Consider the following 23,379-nt stretch of genomic DNA (forward strand, 5'->3'; position numbering starts at 1 on the left):
GACATACACTTTATCTCCGGGGTGTAATTTCCACTGTGCCACACGATGGCGATCTGCATACTTCTTGTAGTCAACTTTGGCTTTATTCAAAGTCTTTTGGATTTCTGCCCACTGTTTTGCTAGGGCGGTCCACCATTCACCTAAGTCCCCCGAACGTGTGCTGGGGGGCTGCACCTCAAAGGGGAATGCTACTCCTTCATAGCCATGGACAATTTTATAGGGAGTCTCTCCTGTTGAGCTGTGTACCGTGTTGTTGTAAGCGTACTCGGAAAGATGCAAGAGCTGGGTCCAATTATCCCGTTGGAAATTAATATAGCATCAGAAGAATTGCTCTAATACTTGATTAGCTCTTTTGGACTGTCCATTGCTCTGAGGATGGTGGGCGGAGCTTATTCCTTGTTCAATGTCTGCCACTTGTAAAAGCTCCCGCCAGAAGTTGGCAACAAATTGAACTCCCTGATCCTATATTACCTTGGAAGGAAAAGAATGCAGTCTTACAATGTTTCATGAATAAACTGGCCAAATTCTTAGCTGAGGGAATACTGGAGCATGGGATGAAGTGGGCTTGTTTGGAGAACAGATCCACCATTACTAGAATACAGGTGCAACCCTTAGATGGGGGGAGATCAGTAATAAAGTCCATGGAAACCACTTCCCAGGGCCTGTTGGGAATTTCCAAGAGTTGTAGTAGTCCAGGGGGCTTCCCCCTCCTGGGTTTCGCCATAAAACACGTGGGGCAGGAAGCTACATATTGAGACACATCCCTCCGGATACTGGGCCACCAAAACTCTCTTTGTATCAAATGCAAGGTTTTCAGGTATCCAAAATGGCCGGCGGTCCAGGCATCGTGGTATTGTTGAAGCACCATCCATCTTAAACTAGCAGGGATGTACAGCCAATTTCCCTTTAACCACTCTCCAGCCACCGTTTGTGTCATTTTTCCAAAACAGTACAATTTTGGTTCCTTCCTCCTGATGTGGGCACTTGGCCGCCAGCTGACAGAACTTGGCTGCATAATCTCTCACTGACTGGGATCCTTGCCGCAAGGTTTGCAATTCTGTGCGGGCCCGTTACCCTTCAAGAGGGTCTTCATACTGGGCTCTGAGCACGGCAATAAAGGCTTGCAGACTTCCCAGCTCTGGGGCCCCCGTGTAGTAGAGGGTTACATACCATTCAGCTGCTATGCCTTCCAGATGGGCCACGAGATGCATCACTCGGCTCTCCTCATTGGGGAACAGGTAACCCCATTGATTTAAGAATTGCAGGGCTTGTACGACAAAGAACCCTAATTTACAGGGATCACTGTCAAAGGTAGCTTCCAGCTTAATCCAGCCCATCGGTAATTCACCCTCACTGGCTCCTCCTACGTCGATAGGTTTGACAGGCGGCCGTTGCATTGCAGGGCCTCTAGGAGGGGACACGGCTGAACCGGTGCAGGTCTCAGCATCCTTGGTCTTGGTAGTGCTCCTGGAGCACCCGGACACGGCTGAGGTGGAGGTGGAACGGGGAGTCGCCCTGGTGGCCCAGCTCCCCCTGGTCCCAGTTGCGGCCTCGGCTGCGGTGGTGCCACCGGCCCCTGAGGTTGAAGTGTGGCTGTCGCAGGGGTAACAGGTCCTGGACCCACTGGGGCCACTCCACCAATGGTAGGTGCTGGTCCTTGAGGCGCTGCCCCCCCTTGCGCTCCATTTCTTACGGGAGCGGCTCCTCCCGGCCTGGCAGGGCCAGCTGTTCCCGGCGGTAGTGGCAGCGGGAGTGGTGGGCCCTGCGCGGGTGGGGCAGCCGGTCTTGCGCTGCTTCTGGGCGCCGCTAACTCAAGCAACTGTTGTAGTCCCGCTGGGGCCTGGGCCCCAGCTCGCCCTGCACCTTCCTCTCCCTGGACCAGCAACGCAATCAAATAGGTGGCTTGCGCTAAATCTGCTTGCATCGCCTCCATTTGCGCTTCCAGGGCTTGGCAGCGGTTCTCATCCTCTACGTTGAGGTCGGGCTCCGTCTCGTCTTCTCCGGGCAGCTGGAGCAAGCTCTCCTCTCAAGCTCTCTGTTGGTGGTCGGCTCTCTCCACCACCTCCTCCATGGCTTGGGCTCCTTGAACATGGGCTTAGGGACCAGACACAGCAGCTGACCCCAAAGGGACTTGGTCCAACATCTCAGTTGCGCTAGCCACCCAATCCTTAGCAATTCCAGTCACAGTTAGAACTCCGTACTGTAACACTTGGGCCTGCTGGTTCACACCACTCCGACTCCCTTCTCTGCTAGGAATTGCCAGCTTATTTCATGCAGCCCCAGCTGGTTTAGCATCCACACTGTCCCAGCCTAGCTCCACGCACAGCGCCTCCCAATCCAGGAGACTCTCCTCATCCCAATAGTCCTGGGGCTGGGTGTCGACTCAGAGGGTTCCCCAGTCCTCTTGGCCTTCCAGCACCCTCGAGTCCTCCGGCACGGGGCCCAGGGAAGAACCGAGCATAGAGCAGGAGAACATGCTGCGTGCGAGTCATTTGCAGGCATCCAGGGGTCGTGAATCCCACCGCTGGGGTGTAGGCAAAGTCCGTGGGGGAATACCTCATCCCATGCCAATATCCCGGGGCCACGGGCCCCCATGCCAAGGTGTAGGACCGGCCGTTTGAGGGGTAAATCCTCATCCCACGCTGGTCCAGGGCCTGACACCTTCTCCGCTCGCTCGCGCCTGATCAGTACCACCATCAGGCTGGGGAAACTACCCCTCACCCTCCATGCCTGGTTCAGACGGGTCTGTCGGATGAGATCCGGTATCCATCTCTCCCAGTTGATCCATAAACTGGCTTTTGAAAGGGATTAGACAAATTAACAGTGAATAATATTGCCCAACAGTGATTAGCCATGTTAGCTAAATGAAACCACCACATACCAGTGGCATGGGGTGTTGCTGTGTTCACATGTTGCTTTTAAGTTTTCATTTCTGGCCATGTTTTGAAAGAATGTTGCCCCATATTCAGCCTTGGCCTGATCCAGCAAGAATTTTCTTAGGTTCTAAATTTCAGTATCTTCTTACTTATCTCCTTAGCCTTAGACCTAGTTATTTCATCTAGTTCAAATTATCCTGCACTATCTCCAGCATCTTCAATTACTGTATTATCATTCTGTTCATTCTGAAAAGCTTGTAAGAATACACAAAACTATTTTCTTCCTCATTTCCACCATATTTATTAGGTAATAGCTTTATATCTCTTCCCTTGTGTACATACTGTTATTGTACTATAACCGTACAGACAGATAACGATGCCAATAATCGCCAATAATATTCACAGGCATTTATTTTAGAAGAATAGACAGGGTGCCCTAAAGGACAATAAGATGCTATTGTTTTACTAAACCATGAACTACTTCTGGTAATTTAATTTCCAAGGGTTTTTGAAGCTAAAGTTAACTTATACTGCAATTACTATGAAACATAATGGTGTTGAGAAACTCTTCGCAGCTCAGTTCAGAATCAAATCAGATTTAGAAGCTTTCTTAGTGAACATTCAGACAAAACTTCATCTTTTTCAGAGTTCTGTATGGGCTGGTAATGTCTAGTCTCAACAGATTGGTAAGACAACAATGGTGCATTTTATATTAACCCTGTAGATATATAATTTCGAACAAAGTTATGGCTAAAAATCACTCCGAAATGTTAAGTCAAAAAGCTTTCCATCTTTAGAGCTGACTGTTGTGTTGTCCACAAGGGGAGTTCACTCAAAATTACAAATGATCTCCAGACTACAGAAATCATTTCTTATGCAGAAAATGGCAGGTTTGGAGTGTGGACTCTATGGTATCACATGCCTGTTCAGTTTACTCCCTAATCACTACCCTCAAATCTCCAAGAATCTTCTAAGCCTGATTTGGTAACCTTAGCTGTCCCATGCCCTGGATATCCTCGGTCCATCTGTTAGACTAGAGGGGACAGGCTTTATCTAGTCCAATTTCAAACTCCATTCCTACACTGAAAAAGTTCCCTGCTGTGTTTCTAATGCAGTTTTGCATTCTGAAGAGGGTTTAATTTCTCTGGAAGCTCATGGATGGATACAGAAGATTAATTACAGGCTGAAGCTTGTTTTTCCCCCCTCTTCTAGGTCTTTTGTGTCTAACAATAATAGACACATTTCTGTCCAAACAGAAAAGGTCCTCTGGGAGAAATTACAATTCATTGGATATTCCCCTCGCAGCTTAATAGCTTTAAAGGCTAGATGTGAAATAAAAAAAACCCTTCAACACTATTTAAGTTCAGATTCAGGTATCCAGAATACCATATATATTCAGTATGCTCAATATTCAGGTTAAAAAATACTAGTATAGTATTTGGATTCATGTTTTATTTGGAATTCTAAATATATTCAGTCACATTATTCCCTATGAGGAAATCTTTCTGGGGGGAGTCAATTTTTCAAGCAAATTTGCAGGGACCCTAGTACTTCCTGTCCACTAAAGTCCCCCCAAGTTGTAAGTGGACCAAAGGATCAAGTTGCAACTGTTCTACTAAAGTCTACTAAAGTTACACTTAATCACTAAGTTTCAAATGTTTCAAAGTCTCGCTGGCATTTCCCAATTGTTCTGTCCTCTGCACCCACCAGGAACATTAGTGCATGCATGTGTAAAAAGTAACAAGGCCATTCAAGATCTTTCATATTTTCCTATTAATCTCCTACCGGTCAGATTCTTAGAGACAGAGACAGTCATCAGATACAGATCAGGGACTTGATATTATAGTTCCTTCTGAAGCATCTCTTTAGCAGTTCAGCCTTGGAAGTTGTTGCAATACTTGAGAGAAGTACTGAGTTATCTTCTTTCCAGTGAATATAATACCTCTTTGCACTGAGTTCCTTGGAGATTATTGTTGTACACCATATAGCAAATACTGTATTAAACTGTAAATAATATATTATATTGGAGCAATACTTTTCTATATCACAAGAAGCTAATTCAATTTTTAAAGAATATTTAAACATTTCTAAAAATATATAACCATTCCCAAAAGAGGGCCAAGACCTGACTAACGTGAAAAATTACAGACCTATATCGCTACTTAATAATGACTATAAAATTTTTGCGAAGATATTGGCGGAGAGATTGAAGGGGTGGCTCTCGGAAGTTATAGAGGAGGAACAAGCAGGCTTTTTGCCAGACAGACAAATAAGAGACAATTTAAGGACAGTGATCAATGCTATTGAATATTATGACAAGCGTTGTGACAAAGAGGTTGGTTTCTTCTTTGTTGACGCTGAAAAAGCGTTTGACAATTTAAACTGGGACTTTATGTTTGCCACTATGGAAAAGCTACAATTGGGAGAAAGATTCATCAGAGCAATTAAGGAAATTTACAGGGACCAGACTGCAGCAATTGTGGTGAATGATGAAGTGACCAAGAAACTGACGATAAGTAAAGGCACAAGACAAGGTTGCCCGTTGTCTCCACTGTTGTTCATTTTAGTATTGGAGATTCTGATGATACAAATACGACAAGATGAGGAAATTCGTGGAATAAAAATAAAGGACTATTCATATAAGGTCAGAGCATTTGCGGATGACATAATGTTAATTGTAGAGGACCCATTGGAGAACATGCCAAGAGTGATAGATAAGATCAAGGAGTTTGGAGACTTGGCAGGTTTTTATATCAACAAAAAGAAGTCAAAGATATTATGTAAAAATATGACTAAGCAGAAACAACAATTATTAACGGAAACAACGGACTGTGAAGTAACAAGCAAAGTGAAATATTTGGGAGTCGAATTAACTGCAAAGAACATAGATTTATTCAAAAACAATTATGAAAAACTATGGACTCAGATAGAGAGAGACTTGATTAAATGGAACAGACTGAATCTGTCATGGTTGGGTAGGATTGCAGCAGTTAAGATGAATGTGTTACCAAGAGTAATGTTTTTGCTACAGACAATACCAATCATCAGAGACTCTAAACAATTTGAAAAATGGCAGAGGAAAATATCAGATTTTGTTTGGGCAGGCAAGAAGCCTCGAGTGAAAGTGAAAGTTTTACAAGATGCAAAGGAAAGAGGCGGAATGCAACTGCCCAATCTGAGACTTTATCATGATGCAATCTGCCTAGTTTGGTTGAAAGAATGGATGACATTAAAGAACAAGAAACTACTAGCCCTAGAGGGATATAAAAAAATATTTGGATGGCACGCATATCTATGGCATGACAAAGTAAAGGTCAACTCGATGTTCCTGCACCATTTTATACGGAGAAGTCTGTACATGATCTGGAAGAAGTATAGAATTTATCTACAAGAAGGAACTCCCTTGTGGGTGGTTCCATATGAGGTGATAGACCCGAGAGCTGTTGATAATGAACAACAATGTTTAACGTATAAAGAAATAACTAAAATTGAAGCATCCAAACTTAGAATAAAGACGCAAGAGGAACTATCACCTAATTACGACTGGTTCCAGTATAGACAGATCAGAGACTTATATAACTCGGACTCTGTAAAGGGAGGTATACGAATAGAGAATTCGGAACTAGAGCAGACCCTTCTTAAAGAAGACAAGAAAAGAATATCCAAGGTATACCAAGTACTGTTGAAATGGTATACCGAGGATGAGACAGTGAAAACACAAATGGTGAAATGGGCTATAAATTTTAATAAAGAAATAACAATGGAGGCATGGGAATACTTGTGGAAAACTACAATGAAGACAACGACATGTACTAATATTAAAGAGAACATCTACAAAATGATCTATCGTTGGTACATGACACCAAAGAAGATTGCGCTAGGGAATTTGAACACTTCTAATAAATGCTGGAAATGTAAGAAGCATGAGGGCTCCCTCTATCATATGTGGTGGTCGTGTGAGGTAGCCAGGCAGTACTGGGGGGAAATAATAAGAGAAATGAGTGAAATTTTACAATTTCAAATTAATAAGAACCCAGAACTCCTGCTACTGAACTTGGGAATGGAGGGAATTCCAGCCCAACACAGGACGTTGATATTTTATATGACAGCAGCAGCTAGACTTTTGTATGCGCAAAAATGGAAAGTACAAGAAGTGCCAACTATTGAAGATTGGATTTACAAATTGCTGTATATGGCTGAAATGGATAAGATGACAAGAAAACTGAGAGATCTGGACTCAGGGCAGTTCAACATAGACTGGGAGAAGCTGAAACAATACCTGGAGAAGAAATGGGAGGTGGGAGGAAAACTGTGGCAGTTTGAGAACTACTGAAGTACTGAAGTAGAGGGGGGAGACTTTACCGGGGGGAGAAGAGATAAATGAGAATTAATAAGCAGTTAGACTAATAGATTGACATATATATATAGATATATATAGGTTAACAAACGGAATATAGATAGAAAATAATTAACTATAAGGATTAAATATAAGGATTGATTAACTAACAATATTTTCTTTCTTTGGTAAGTTTTGTAAAATGTACCAAACTGAATGTCTGAAGATACAGATGAGTCAAATTGATTGACTACGTGATGAGAGTTATACAGAATTATTACAAAAAGATAGAATGAGTAATATATAGAGAATAAGTCAAATTGTTTGATTTAAATGAATGTATGATTTACATGGTTTATGATATATAGAAATATTTGAAATTGAAAAATGGGATAAATTGTTTATCTAAGATGGAAACAAAGACTTACAGTTTGGGTATACAATGTTAAAAATAGTTAAGGGTGTACTGCTTAGATTAATGGAGAATATATATTTGTTTTAGATAGAGGAATCTAATAGAAGTAAGGGAAAGGGGACAAAGGGTCGGAAAGCTGTTGGAAGTCAACAAAAGGGGGGGGAAAGGGAGGGGGTTAGAGATGAAAAATTGGGGAAAATTGAATGTAAATGTAAAAATAATGGATTCTAACCCAATAAAAAAATTTTCAAAAAAAAAATAAAAATAAAAATATATAACCATGTAAAATATAAAACCATGTAATACAAAATGAATGTTAATCCATGTATATGAATGAAGATAGTGTCTAGCATTTCACATAGCAGCAAGTAGTTCAGTCTTTATCAAGATTTGAACACTTGGTATAGCTGACCAAATAGCAGACCCAGGAAAATGTGGGGAGGGGGTGAAGTTAATAATTTTACTAATTTTTCCCCTGCCTATGGCATTCAACGTGAAAATAGCTTGAAGAAAACTATTTTTTTTTAAATAAAGGAAGTAGAAAAATATGTTGGCCTAAAAGTTCACAAAAGACAAGAGATGTGTTTAATAGGGGTGTGCATTTTGAAAATTACAATTCCCTTTCTGCATCTATGGCTGCTGAATGAAATGTCTACTGTAATTGGGCAGCTTCCCAGTGGGTAGCTACCAGGTCAGACATGAAATTCATTAGTTTTCTTTCATTCCCATGGTTTACATGGCCATTTCAATGGGGAATGGGATGGGGGACCAATTGGAGACTCTAGGGCAGCCATTTTTGCACACAATGACACCAGAATCTTGCAGAATACAGCTTTCCATTTGAACCATTGAGTTTCCAGCATACACGAACAAGGGATCCATGTGTTAACAAACCCCAAAGAAGGCAAGTGTCGGTGGTACACCCTCATTTGCATTACCTTCACTTGCATAGCATGATCCTTTGCTGTTTTGCAGGGAGGAAGGACCCCTACCATGGCACGGAGAGATGCCTCTGGCACCCCTCTTTTGTACATAAAAGTGAACAAATAATAACAATTGGTTTATATATCACCCTTCAGGACAACGCCCACACAGAGTGGTTTACGAAGTATGTTAATATTATCTCCACAGCAAAAAGGAGAGACGTCGAAAAACGAGTCAACAGACCGTATAGAACAGCTTCAATTGTATTTGTGATAAAGGAACAAAAAAGCCTTGGGCAAAGAAAACAAAGGGAGAGCGCCCGGATTTCACGGCTGCTCTCAACAGCAATTAAGCGAGGACAAAACAACAAAGGGAGAGTACTCAAATTTCTCAGCTACTCCCAAATAAAGCGCCCCGACTTGGCGGCTGCTTTCAACAGGAATTAGGTAAGGAGAACAGAAAGCAAGGGGAGAGCGACGGGAAAATGGCAACGGGCTTGCCAGGCTATACTTTATCCCGTTTCGCACAAAATTAAGCTTCTTCAGCAGCCAAAATCATAAATTCCTGAAAACACACAAAACACAATGCTTTACATAGTGAGCCTCAATTAAACAGTAAGAATATAACAACATCATGAAATTATTTTGTGTACATATTTACCATTACATCATGTGATTCTACATAACAAATAAAAGTTGCTGGCCGGCAGACAGGAAATAAACGTTTCTTCTCAGTTTCAAAACAGCTGTAGTTTCTCCCATCCATCTGCAAGCCCTAGTACGTGGGTGTAACCTAAATAGAATACCCAGCATACCTAATAGAGACAGCCCCAACAAATTAAAGGGCACATAGCACCAATGCATAAAACTTAATGAAGAAGTTGGACAGGAACCAAAAATCAACAAAGCCAGTGAAAGATCCCATCATGCCAAAAATGGAGAAAAATCTATCTCCTGATTGAGACCACTGGGTGCCACAGTCCTAAGATTAAAAATCCATTTGGCTTCCAAACGAAGGAGAGTTTTACGATCTACATTGCTCCCTCTCATGTCTAAAACTTGGAGTACAGTGTAACAAAATTCACGCTCATTTTTGTGATGTGCTATAAAATGTTCAGTGAGTGGTGCCTCAATAGCAACATTCCTGATTTTCGACATGTGCTCTTGAATCCGGAGCTTCACAGGTCGAATGGTAAATATTATCTCCACAACAATCACCCTGTGAGGTGGGTGAGTCTGAGAGAGCTCCTAGAAGCTGTGACTGACCCAAAGGCTCCCAGCTGGCTTCAAGCAGAGGAGTGGGGAATCAAACCCAGTTCTCCAGATTAGAGACTGTTTTCCCCAACACTAAGATTAAATTCCCCCAAATTGGTTGTGGTTCTGGGTCAGTTTCCTGAACTCAAGTTAGAGCATTGACACATGTCTAAGAATACACTTGAAGGGGAACACACGTGGTAACACATGAAGGAGATGCTAGCACACTGCTGAAGAAATAGTGAATGGCAAACCTTCCTATGCCTTATAGCTTCCATAACTGGTAAAAATAGTGTATATTGGTTGATGGTAACACTTGAAAATGATATTTAAATACTTTCAGATGCTGCCTGCCAGCTATTCTGGCTGCATTCCAAAGCCAACAGATTCTCTTTGGTTTCCCATTATGAGCAGATTAAGTCCTGAGTGAAAAATTTAAGCTAAATTAATTGAATGTTGTTTCTTTGTCCAGAACAAGATTCTAGATCCATTTTCATAGCCGTGTTCCGTTTGTGTGCGAATATTTTTAATTGGAAGCAGAAGCATTATCTGGTTGTGTTTTGCTCTATCTGTGTACCTTGTATTTAAACATCTTTCAGCCCAGTTTTGTAACACCTCAAATATGTTTCTTCCTCCAGACTTGATAAACCTTGTTTAAAATTGTATTTTTGGTCAGGATGATATTAGCAATGTTGCAATAGCAAACAAACATAATCCGATCAAATTTGGCCACATGAACAATCCACATGTGTAATATTTTTCTTAATAATAGCTTGACATTTGTAGAACTAATAAGGTACACTTCTTTCTGAACTTAAGTTTATTTCCTCCTGGCAACCCACATAGCCTCACCTTTCCCTGCTTCTTTTTTTTCTGCCCATCCTCTAAGCAAACTACCTTTGATTTCTCCCTGTATTTATCATTTCATTTCATATTTTATACTTCATTTATACCTGACCAAAGCAGCTTACATCATTATCCTCTCTTCCATTTTATTCTCTTACCAACCCTGTGAGGTAAGTTAAGATGAGAATGTATAACTGGCCCAAGGTCACACACTGAGCTTCTCCATCAGAGTTAAATGGATTTGAACTTGGGTCACCTAAATCATAGCCTGAAACTCCAATCACAACACCAAACTGGCTTTCATAGGGTGGCTGTTGTTGGACATTAGCAAGAAGTCAGCCCTGGGTGAGTCACACAAGTCATGCAGTATCAAGTCATCCGGTGGTTGCTGCCAGCCTAGCCCTGGTGAGTCGTCCTTTAAAGGACTAAACATCTCTATAACAACAACAACATTTGATTTATATACCACCCTTCAGAACAACTTAATGTCCACTCAGAGTGGTTATCCCCACAACAATCACCCTGTGAAGTGGGTGGGGTGGAGAGAACTCTAGAAGAGCTATGACTGAGCCAAGGTCACCCAGCTGGCTGGGTGGGAATCAAACCTGGTTCTCCAGATAAGAGTCTTGCTGCTCTTAACCACTACACCAAACTGGCTCTGCTCCCTCTTTCTGCCTTTTACTGCAGGAACCAAGGCTTGAATGTTGGAAATATTGTTGTGGTTGCCTAGCATGGGACACAGAAGTCATTTGTTTCTTAAAGTTACAGGTGCAATTTCTATTATTTTTTGGTTTTTAACACACACACACAACCCGGTGTATTTTTCAAAGAGTTCATATTTTTCTGCAAACTTGGGGGTTTTCTCAGATGTGTAGAAAGATCTGTCTGGACTTTGGATTTAAGTATCCGTAGTTGGGGCCATGTTAACAACAACAACAACCTCCAATCTTTATACCACCCCTCAGGACAATTTAATCCCCACTCAGAATGGGTTACAAAGTATGTTATTATTATCCCCACAATAATCACCCTGCAAGGTGGGTGGGGCAGAGAGAGCTCTAGAAGAGCTGTGACTGACCCAAGATCACCCAGCTGGCTTCAAGTGGAGGAGTGAAGAATCAAACCCGGTTCTTCAGATTAGAATCCTGCCTCTCTTAACCACTACATCAAACTGGCTGTTAGATATATCGATATATTATTGATACCTAGTTTAGATATATCGATGCATAGTTTTCTAAAATTGCAAACACACTCAATATATATATAACAGAGAGAAAGAGAGAGAGCAAGAGTATTACATAGTATGATATCTTAGTACATATATGAAGAAATGGATCAGTTTCCATTATTTTTCATATAGTTATTTAAAATGGTTCACTTTGGTAAAATGGTTTTCATCTGCATTAGGCAGTGAGTTCATAATGTCAGGAGCAAAGTTGTTCCAATGACACTTTAATTTTTCTCTCAGCGTCTTAATTCCGAACTGTTTGTTGCTTTTTCCACATGCTGGTTTTATTGAGCTTCTAGCATGTTTTTTTCCCCAGCATTTTAAAACTTTGTACTGTGTTTTAAAAACATTTAAAGTTTTGTTTTGGTTTCAGTGTATCAAAAGGTGAGCTAAAAAGTTTACATAGGACTACCATTTCTAGTGGCAGCCCACTTGTTTTTAAATGACATGTAGTTTTGCCCTTAAAATTGGTGAAAAGTTATAAACACATTTGCTACTTTTTTAGTTCATGGTCATATATGATATTCTTCCCTGGTTGTTTCCACGATATAATTTATACCAGATTTGAGAAACATGCCATATGAAAATGACATACTTTCAGTGGATTAGGCTACAATAAATAATAAATGCTTGGTTGGAGCTAATCTCTTTTTGGGCTCGACTTTCCAAAATTTAACAGAGAATTCAAAAATATGAAGAGGGTTTGTTTTATTTTTAAAAGGAAATAATTCTCAATAGTTGCCTTATGCTAACAAGTGTTCACTATCTTTTCATAGAGGATAACCTTTCCCACTTGTCTGACTTATGATCAGTTGGCTGCTTGATCTGAGTCAAAGACTAACTAACTTTAATGTTCAGGTTTCTTCACTGACTCTGCAGGCATTTTCCCAGTAGCATGCTTTCACATAGAGAAGCTTTCTTTGTATCACTGGCCTTCATTATTCACAGCATATGCAGCCTCATAGAGAGTGAAGATAGTGGGGCTCATTATTCATTGGCACCGCACTGCTTTGCCTTAGCTGTTGGCTGTCTGTTTAGAGCCTGGATATATCCAGGCAGTTGTGTTTATTTCTCTTCTCTCGCCATCTACATCCATCATTTCTACTGTAATTATTATTTTTTATCAGTTCCTGCTTGAATCTATGTATGAATATGTTTTCTGTGCTTGATTCTTTTTGTTCTCCTTTATCACCCACCTGGCTTGCAACAGAAACTTAACCAAATAATATTTTGTATTGTACTACTGTTTTTTTTGTTGAAGTTTTGGCAGTTTGGTTCATCTGAAGATTTATAAACATTGTAATTATAATCCAATAACATCCTGTCATCTTTACTGCCTTTACTCATCAGTAAATTCAAAGGAGTTCACTGTAATGACGTCCATATTTACCTGAAAGGAAGATATGACCCCCTTACACACCAACACCCACCATGAACTTCCCTATGCAGGGCTTTGGGGAGGGTGTTTCCCTCAACCTTCCAGCTGTCTGATGTCCAATTTCCAGGCAGCGAGCTCTGACCTAAATCCACACAGGATCCCCCTCTCCTCTTCCAGAAGTTCCACCAGACAGCCAGATAGTTCCCTATATTTACTTCCCCTCACCTAGCTACTGCCCAGGACTACTGGGGAAAGGGAACTTAGAGTTTACTTTCCCTCATATATACTGCCATCATTTATATTAATTATATTGGCCCATTTGTCATGACCAAGATGTCTGAGGTTTGCATTTGTGCTTTAATTTCACTCAGTCAACAACTTCAGGCCAGCCAGGGTTAAACAGAAACAAAAAAAGGGAACTTTTATTTGTGACATAGAACATAGGAGTGAATGTTTTCAAAACTCTTATATATTATAGCTAAACAGGGAATGATTACTATGTTACAGAACAGATTAACAGCCACCTATCTTTCTGCTGCCTCCCTTAGCAGTGTCCAAAACTCTTCTTTTTTTCTAACTACCTTTCCAACAGACTGCAACTGTTACTTGTCCAGCATTCTGCCCAGTCTCATTAGCTGTTTCAGAGGCGAAGCGGAGCTGGGACCAGTCTGTCACAGAAAACTAACTTTTGCACAATGCCATCAAGAAAAAGAGGAGTCCCATTAAACTTTGCATATAAATTACTGTTAAGTATAAATTTGGTGTAAATTTACAGTGTTCATGACCACAGATTAACTGTACTTGTGCAAAAATGATAGACATGTCACACAGAAGTACAAATATTGTAATGTATACACATATTCATTTTATTTGCCTTTCTAGCTACGCAGTCTGTTCTTTCATATGAGACATTGTTGCTCAGTTGGCTTACAAAGCATAGTAATGAAGGGCCTCCTTTTGGCAAGTTTGTCCAGTTGAAACCTTTTTTACACCACACTTCTGACATTTGCAGAAGGCAAATGTCTGATCTAACAGTGCCATTCTTGTAGAATTAGTTCAGCAAATCTATCCCTTCTGAACTGCTACTGCCCCATGTCATACTTCAGCACTGCATCAGAAAATTTCAAAATTAGCAAATATGCTCATACAATTCATATTGCAAGAATTGAATATACCTAGACTGAGAAAATGTATTGGTTGGCAGATGCTTACAAAGGAACTTATAATCAGAATCTACCTCTGTGCCATTCCTTGAGAATTTTCTTTAAACCAGGCCTGCACAGTGTGCAATCTACCAAGCCAAACAAAGCTTACCAGCAATAACAAATAGTCCACTAATAGTCCACTAACCTATATTTACTGTCTGCCTCCAAAACAATGGGTATTCTCAAGTACCTAGCAAGTTACAATTTATTGTAGGTGAACTTCAATAGGTTTAGTAGGTTACAAATTGTACAAACCCATCTTAAAGTTATCTGAGCTGCTTTAAGCATATGTTTCATGAGAAACTGGCATTAAAATGACCTAGATAAATGAACAAAATAATACTTGGAAAGATACTTAATTTTGAAAGAAACTAATGCTGTCAAAGAAAACAATTCAAATTGGTATGACTTAAAGTTGCCATTTGGATGGCTATTTTGAATGTTCGTTTCTTTGTTATGCTATAATTTGGTATTCCCAGCAGCAGCAATGCTGCTTTAGCTGGGTGCTGCACTTTGCCTCCCTGCACGGAGGAGAGGCAGACTTTCCCCAGGCATTCAGGTATTGGGCCAGGGGTGTAGGCAGGTGCCTCATAAGATGGCTCTGCCTCCTCGGCCGGCAGTTCATTTGCTCAGGCAAAGCAAGAGCTATTTGCTCTGCTTCCCCAAGCAGGCAAAATGAGCACTGTGGAATGTGGATGAACATTGAGGAGGTGCTTTGTGCTGATGGTGCCCAGAACAGCACAGCATTCAGCAGAGCAAGGTGGTGGCTGGTGCTTTCAGGCCTGTGGGCCTGTGGGCAGCTCCACTTGTGCTCACAGTAGCAGTGTGGTGGCCATGCTTGAAAGGACCACTTCCCAGAGGTTGGAAACTTCCCCCCAGGAAAGGAGTTGGGCCCGTTGACCCTTCCCTCCACCCTCACCATTCTTGTTGTACTGGGGAGCCCAGATTGGCATGGGGCCCCATTCCTTTGCCCCCCGGATAAGACCTCAACTTATGGTGGCTATTAGCAGTGGGGGAGGTTTGGGTGAAGCGCACTCAGTGGGGTCTTGTAGGCTGTCTTGTGCCTGGTAGGCTTAGGCTCCAGCATCTACTTCACACAAAACAGCATCTGTTTTGTGTGAAGGCAGCCCTAAGGGCTGGGGAGCTATTTGGAACTCAGGAGACCATTTTGTGGGATGTCAGCCATTTTGTGGGCTGTTAGCCATTTTGGGAGGTTGGTCCCCAGCACTGGCAGCCTGCAGTGAGGGTCTATGGCTCAGGAGAAAAACATTGGCCTCCATGCAGAGGTTCTCAGGATTAACCCTTGCAGCTCTATTCTATGTCTACAGCTCATCGCATTTGGCAATGCCACCCAAGAAAGGTGGTGGCCTGTCCAAGGGCAAGCAGCCTGCCAAGAGGCCTGCCCCCAGGAGGCCCCCACCTACATTGTCCTCTTCTGAGGATGAGAGTGCAGGAAATTTTGGATCACCTGGCAGTGTTAGAATATGCTGGGGGGTTGGCAAGGCAGCTGAGGTGAGGCTTACAGCAAGCTGGCATGTTAGGCATGCCTCCAGAGCAGCATTTCAAAAAGAATTACTAATGTGTATCTCCACTCTTGAGGGAACATCAGGGGAGGCAGCAGGTAAAGGCAGCAGCACCCAGGCTTTGGCTCATCCATCAGAAGAGGTGGTTCCAGCAGAAACCAAGCACAAATGGCCAGTGGAAGGTGGACAGGTCACCATAGCAGTGGAGCCAAACTCAACTAAGGGTCAGTTAGCCTTGCCTCAGCATGCATGCATCTGGCGATAGGGTCCCTGGGGTCAGTTAGCTGCATCCTGGGCCCCCAGCGCTACCACCTACTTACATGCCAGCAGTGACCAGGTGGCTCCCTGCAAGTCAGCCTGGGTGGCCTGGGTAGACAATGGTTTCACAGGGCCAGCAGCATGCACAGAAGGAGTCTGCCCCTATGGGTTGGGGAAGAAGGGATTACCAGGCTGCTGCATTTTCACCAATTGGAGGCTTTATGCCACATTGGGGGGGGGGTGCTAGGGCCTAAGCAGAGACTATTGGGAAATAGGGAACAGGCCAGTGAACACTCAGTGGCATTTCCTCACTGGTAGGGAAACAGGGTCTGCCATGAGCGTGGTATACTTGTGATGACTATCACCAGATGGGCAGATGGCCTGTGAGGAACACCATGGACTAGTCCTTCCCTCGTACTGTACAGCTGAGGCTTTAGATGCTTAGTGGGGGAATCCATTTGCCTGACTGGCTGGGTCACAGCCATTCCACAGATGGCCTACACCTGGGGCAGTGGGGCTCACCCAGATAGGTCAAAGCAGAGGTCCAGGGGTGACCCCGTGGCTTGACCTGTACTGCTTAGTTTGCCCTTGCCACAGTTTTATGATTATGTTACATTCAATAAATAGCCCTTTAGATTCAAACACCATGTCTGTCTTTTCATTGCAGCTAGGAGGGCATTTTTAATGGTATGTGGGTTGCTGTTTTCACAAGACAGCTTTTTGGTCCTTAGCTGCCCCCAGGCTACTCACTCCACTTTCCTTTCAGATTTCTGCCCTGCACTGAGTTTGACCAAAACCCCAGTTTAACCTTTAAGGTATGAGATACTTTCCTTGGTATGATCTACCACCACCAACAGGAAATTCTTTTGAACCTGGTTCCTTTTTTTAAGCCAGAAAGATATGTGTGTGCTTGTGTTATGTGACAGAGAAACAAAAGATGTGTGGGCTATACTGAGAGACCTACCAGCATTGGCCCCATGTAACTTGCAACTAGGGTTGCCAGGACCCTTACCCTCCCAGTGGGAGAGGGGACCTGACACTTACCTTGGATGAATCTTGCACATGCTCTCCACCAGGCACAATCATGTAACTTCTGGAAGTGATGACATCATGCCTGGCAGAAGGCATGCTCTAGTGCTTCACAAGGTCCTGCTCTAGGTGCAATTACATCACTTAAGGAAGTGATATTGTCACACATAATGGGAGTGCACCCGCTGTGTGGTGGCCTGTGTGGCCCCCAGGGCCTCTCCACCCTAATGGTCAAGTGAGTGGTGGTGGGGGGCAAAGGCTGGGAGTTGGTGATCCTATGCCTCCACCGGGGTGTGTGTGTGTGTGTGTGTGTGTGTGGAAGCCCTACTTGTCACCACTTCCCAAGTTGACATAGGAAAAATGGAGAGGGGCTTTATTGGTGTGGAAGTAACATCATTGTATTGTGGCAATGCTCTAGAACAGGGGTCCCCAACCTTTTGGCCCATGGGGGCCGCATTAGAGTGCCCAATGCCTAAAGAGGGCCTGAACTTGAAACGTAACAAAATTATTAACCTACCCATTTAGATCAACAGTAAATATTCAGAGGTCAATGAAGAAATGTTAACTTGAATGCAATCCATTTTGGAACAATGTTTTACTGTCAAATCCTTTTATCTAGCTACACCTGCTTACCTAGTCAGTGTGATTTTGGGGGCTGTTTTCTGTTAGCCAAGGCATTAATGTCCAAGTCAAGGTTTGTGACAGATACCCATAAAATGTCGTGTAGGGGGCATGGCGTCGGTCTTGGAATAGATGGACGCGTGTTGAAGGAGCTCCGACACATCCCAGCCTGGAAACACGCAAAATAAAGCAGCTACTGCAAAAAAAGAGAGAAAGGAATGAGGAAGCAAGGGTCAGGGAAGAAAAAATCACCGACCAGGTCGTACCACAGGCAGCAAACACTTTTACCAGAAGCGGTTCCTGTTGCACAGCAAAGCCGCGGTCACGAAGCAGACAAAATGGCCAACGGAACTTGGGAAGCTAGTGCAGCGGTAAATACCTTATCTGCTCCCCTTGATAAACAATTGGCACAATTGCAGCAGGCTCTTGTAAAGCAAATGTCTGAACTAATACAGCCTTTATCAAATCAGCTGGCTGATATAAAGTTAGAACTACTTAAAACAAATGCAAAAGTCGATAATGCATTAGATATGGCTTTTTTTTTTTTTGAAAAATTTTTATTGGGTTAGAATCAATTATTTTCACATTTACATTCAATTTTCCCCAATTTTTTCATCTCTAACCCCCTCCCTTCCCCCCCCTTTTTGTTGACTTCCAACAGCTTTCCAACCCTTTGTCCCCTTTCCCTTACTTTTATTAGCTTCCTCTATCTAAAACAAATATATATTCTCCACTATTCTAAGCAGTACATCCTTAACTATTTTTAAAATTGTATGCCCAAACTGTAAGTCTTTGTTTCCATCTTAGATAAACAATTTATCCCATTTTTCAATTTCAAATATTTCTATATATCATAAACCATATAGATCATACATTCGTTTATATCAAACAATTTGACTTATTCTCTATATATTACTCATCCTATCTTTTTATAATAATTCTATATATCTCTCCTCACGTAGTCAATCAATTTGACCCATCTATATCTTCAGACATTCAGTTTGGTACCAGAAAGAAGGAAAATATTGTTAATTAATCAATCCTTATATTTAGTCCTTATAGTTAATTATTTTCTCTATGTTCTGTTTGTTAACCTATATATATCTATATATATATCAATCTATTAATCTGACTGCTTATTAATTCGCATTTATCTCTTCTCCCCCCGGTAAAGTCTCCCCCCTCTACTTCAATGCTTCAGTAGTTCTCAAACTGCCACAGTTTTCCTCCCACCTCCCATTTCTTCTCCAGGTATTGTTTCAGCTTCTCCCAGTCTGTGTTGAACTGCCCTGAGTCCAGATCTCTCAGTTTTCTTGTCATCTTATCCATTTCAGCCATATACAGCAATTTGTAAATCCAATCTTCAATAGTTGGCACTTCTTGTACTTTCCATTTTTGCGCGTACAAAAGTCTAGCTGCTGCTGTCATATAAAATATCAACGTCCTGTATTGGGCTGGAATTCCCTCCATTCCCAAGTTCAGTAGCAGGAGTTCTGGGTTCTTATTAATTTGAAATTGTAAAATTTCACTCATTTCTCTTATTATTTCCCCCCAGTACTGCCTAGCTACCTCACACGACCACCACATATGATAGAGGGAGCCCTCATGCTTCTTACATTTCCAGCATTTATTAGAAGTGTTCAAATTCCCTAGCGCAATCTTCTTTGGTGTCATGTACCAACGATAGATCATTTTGTAGATGTTCTCTTTGATATTAGTACATGTCGTTGTCTTCATTGTAGTTTTCCACAAGTATTCCCATGCCTCCATTGTTATTTCTTTATTAAAGTTTATAGCCCATTTCACCATTTGTGTTTTAACTATCTCATCCTCGGTATACCACTTCAACAGTACTTGGTATACCTTGGATATTCTTTTCTTATCTTCTTTAAGAAGGGTCTGCTCTAGTTCCGAATTCTCTATTCGTATACCTCCCTTTACAGAGTCCGAATTATATAAGTCTCTGATCTGTCTATACTGGAACCAGTCGTAGTTAGGTGATAGTTCCTCTTGTGTCTGTATTCTGAGTTTGGATGCTTCAGTTTTAGTTATTTCTTTGTACGTTAAACATTGTTGTTCATTATCAACAGCTCTCGGGTCTATCACCTCATATGGAACCACCCACAAAGGAGTTCCTTCTTGTAGATAAATTCTGTACTTCTTCCAGATTATGTATAGACTTCTCCGAACAAAGTGATGCAGGAACATCGAGTTGACCTTTACTTTGTCATGCCATAAATATGCGTGCCATCCAAATATTTTTTTATATCCCTCTAGGGCTAATAGTTTCTTGTTCCTTAATGTCATCCATTCTTTCAACCAAACTAGGCAGATTGCATCATGATAAAGTCTCAGATTGGGCAGTTGCATTCCGCCTCTTTCCTTTGCATCTTGTAAAACTTTCACTTTCACTCGAGGCTTCTTGCCTGCCCAAACAAAATCTGATATTTTCCTCTGCCATTTTTCAAATTGTTTGGAGTCTCTGATGATTGGTATTGTCTGTAGCAAAAACATTACTCTTGGTAACACATTCATCTTAACTGCTGCAATCCTGCCCAACCATGACAAATTCAATCTATTCCATTTAATCAAGTCTCTCTCTATCTGAGTCCATAGTTTTTCATAATTGTTTTTGAATAGGTCTATGTTCTTTGCAGTTAATTCGACTCCCAAATATTTCACTTTACTTGTTACTTCACAATCCGTTGTTTCCATTAACAATTGTTGTTTCTGCTTAGTCATGTTTTTGTATAGTATCTTTGACTTCTTTTTGTTAATGAAGAAACCTGCCAAGTCTCCAAACTCCTTGATCTTATCTATCACTCTTGGCATGTTCTCCAATGGGTCCTCTACAATTAACATTATGTCATCCGCAAATGCTCTGACCTTATATGAATAGTCCTTTATTTTTATTCCACGAATTTCCTCATCTTGACGTATTTGTATCATCAGAATCTCCAATACTAAAATGAACAACAATGGAGATAACGGGCAACCTTGTCTTGTTCCTTTACTTATCGTCAGTTTCTTGGTCAATTCATCATTCACCACGATTGCTGCAGTCTGGTCTCTGTAAATTTCCTTAATTGCTCTGATGAATCTTTCTCCCAATTGTAGCTTTTCCATAGTGGCAAACATAAAGTCCCAGTTTAAATTGTCAAACGCTTTTTCAGCGTCTACAAAGAAGAAACCAACCTCTTTGTCACAACGCTTGTCATAATATTCAATAGCATTGATCACTATCCTTAAATTGTCTCTTATTTGTCTGTCTGGCAAAAAGCCTGCTTGTTCCTCCTCTATGACTTCCGAGAGCCACCCCTTCAATCTCTCCGCCAATATCTTCGCAAAAATTTTATAGTCATTATTGAGTAGCGATATAGGTCTATAATTTTTCACGTTAGTCAGGTCTTGGCCCTCTTTTGGGATCAATGATATATTCGCTTCACTCCAAGTGTCCGGAATCCTTTGATCCCTTAATACCCCATTCATCACCTCTTTTAGGAATGGTGCCAGTTCATTAGCCATTGTCTTATAGAATTTAGCCGTAAGTCCATCTGGCCCTGGCGCCTTTCCTAGATTTGCAGATTGTATTGCCTTACTTATTTCCTCGTCAGTTACTTCACTGTTCAACTTATTTCTCCAAGCTTCCGAGATTTCTGGAAGTTTGGTTTTCTCCAAATATGACGCTATTGATTCTTTGTTTACTTCTTTTTTATTATACAGCTTAGCGTAGAATTTATAAAAGGCTCTACTAATGGTAGTCTGCTCCAAATACGTTTTGTTATCTTCACAAATTTTATTTATTATTTTCTTTTCCCTTTTCTTCTTCAATTGCCATGCCAGGTACTTCCCAGGTTTATTAGCACCCTCAAACGCTTTTTGATTCAGTCTTTTAAGATTCCACTCCAATTCTTTGTTGCTCATTGCTGTTAGCTGTTCTTGAAGTATTTTAATTTCCTGGTATACCTTCTTTTTCCCTGGTCTCTTTTTTAGCTGTATTTCTTTGGCTTTTATTTTCTCCTCAATCTCTTGTCTTTTCTCCTCTTTCTTCTTTCTTGCTCTGCCATTTAAGTCCATTAGTATGCCCCTTACAACCGCCTTGTAAGCATCCCAAACTTTATTGGTTGGTACTTCTTTATTCACGTTGTATTGTATAAAAAACTTTGTCTCTCTTCTCAATATTTCCATATTCTCTCTTTCCTGTAACAAGTCCTCATTTATTCTCCATGCTTTCCTTTTTCTCCTTTTTCCAAATTTCCACATAATTGGGTTGTGATCTGAGCCTACCATCGGCATTATTTCTACCTCCTTAGTCCATAATGCTAAGTCTTTTGAGGCCCAGATCATATCAATTCTTGATAATGTAAAATGCCTTGCAGAATAGAAAGTAAACTGTCTGCTTTTAGGATATTCTCTCCTCCATACATCTTCAAGAGCCTCTTGTTGAATCAACTCAAAAAAAAGCTTTGGTAATAGTCCTCTTTTCTTTTGTGCCGTTGTAGTCTTTTTGTCTAGTTCCAAGTCTGTCACTCCATTGAAGTCTCCAGCAAGAATTATCTGGTCATATGCAAGATCGTCTAAATGCTTCCTTAAATCCTCAAAGAAGCTTTCTTTTGCACCGTTAGGTGCATAAAGTCCGACTACCAACATTTTCTTTAAATTCCAAATGCATTCCACTGCTACAAATCTAGCTTCCACATCTCTCATAACAAATTTTGGCTGTAGCTCCTCTTTTATGTACAACACCACTCCTCTTTTTTTCTTGTTGGAGGCTGCTACAAATTCTTTGCCCAGTTTTCCGGATTTTAAATATTTTACATCCTGTTTTCTAATATGGGTCTCTTGCAAACAAACAATGTCACATTTTTGTTTTAGTAGCCAGTGAAAAATATTTTTCCTCTTATTCGGTGAGTTTAGTCCATTTACATTCCAAGATAATACTTTACACTCCATACTCATGATCTTGTTGGTAAGTCTTTTTCATTGTCCTTAATAAATCGCTCCATCTCTCGCTCAGATCTGATGCATTTTTTAGCCCCTCCAAACTCAAAGGACACTCCTTCCGGTAACTCCCATCTGTACCTGATTTTCATGTCCTTCAAAATCTGAATTAGCACTTTATATTTTTTCCGGTCCAATAACACTGATCTGGGCAGTTCCTTCATTATAATGATCGTCTTGCCATCAATCTCCAATGGATCTTGAAACTGTTTTGTCACAATCCTCTCTTTCATATTTCGTGTTGTAAACTGCACAATCACATCTCTTGGTAGTTTCCTCTGGGTTGCTATTCTCGAATTCACACGGTATGCCACATCTAGGATAGCCACAACTTCCTCCTCCTCCTTCCCCAGGTATTCAGCCAACACCTCAGTCATCTGTTCTTGCGCTGACTTTCCTTCCACTTCTGGCAAGCCACGAAAACGTAGCTGCTTCTCCATATGTTTAGTTTCTGCAACTGACATTCTCCCCTTCACCAATCTCATC

The sequence above is a fragment of the Eublepharis macularius genome, chromosome 8, assembly GCF_028583425.1.
Source record: "Eublepharis macularius isolate TG4126 chromosome 8, MPM_Emac_v1.0, whole genome shotgun sequence".
In the NCBI taxonomy this organism is placed as follows: Eukaryota; Metazoa; Chordata; class Lepidosauria; order Squamata; family Eublepharidae; genus Eublepharis; species Eublepharis macularius.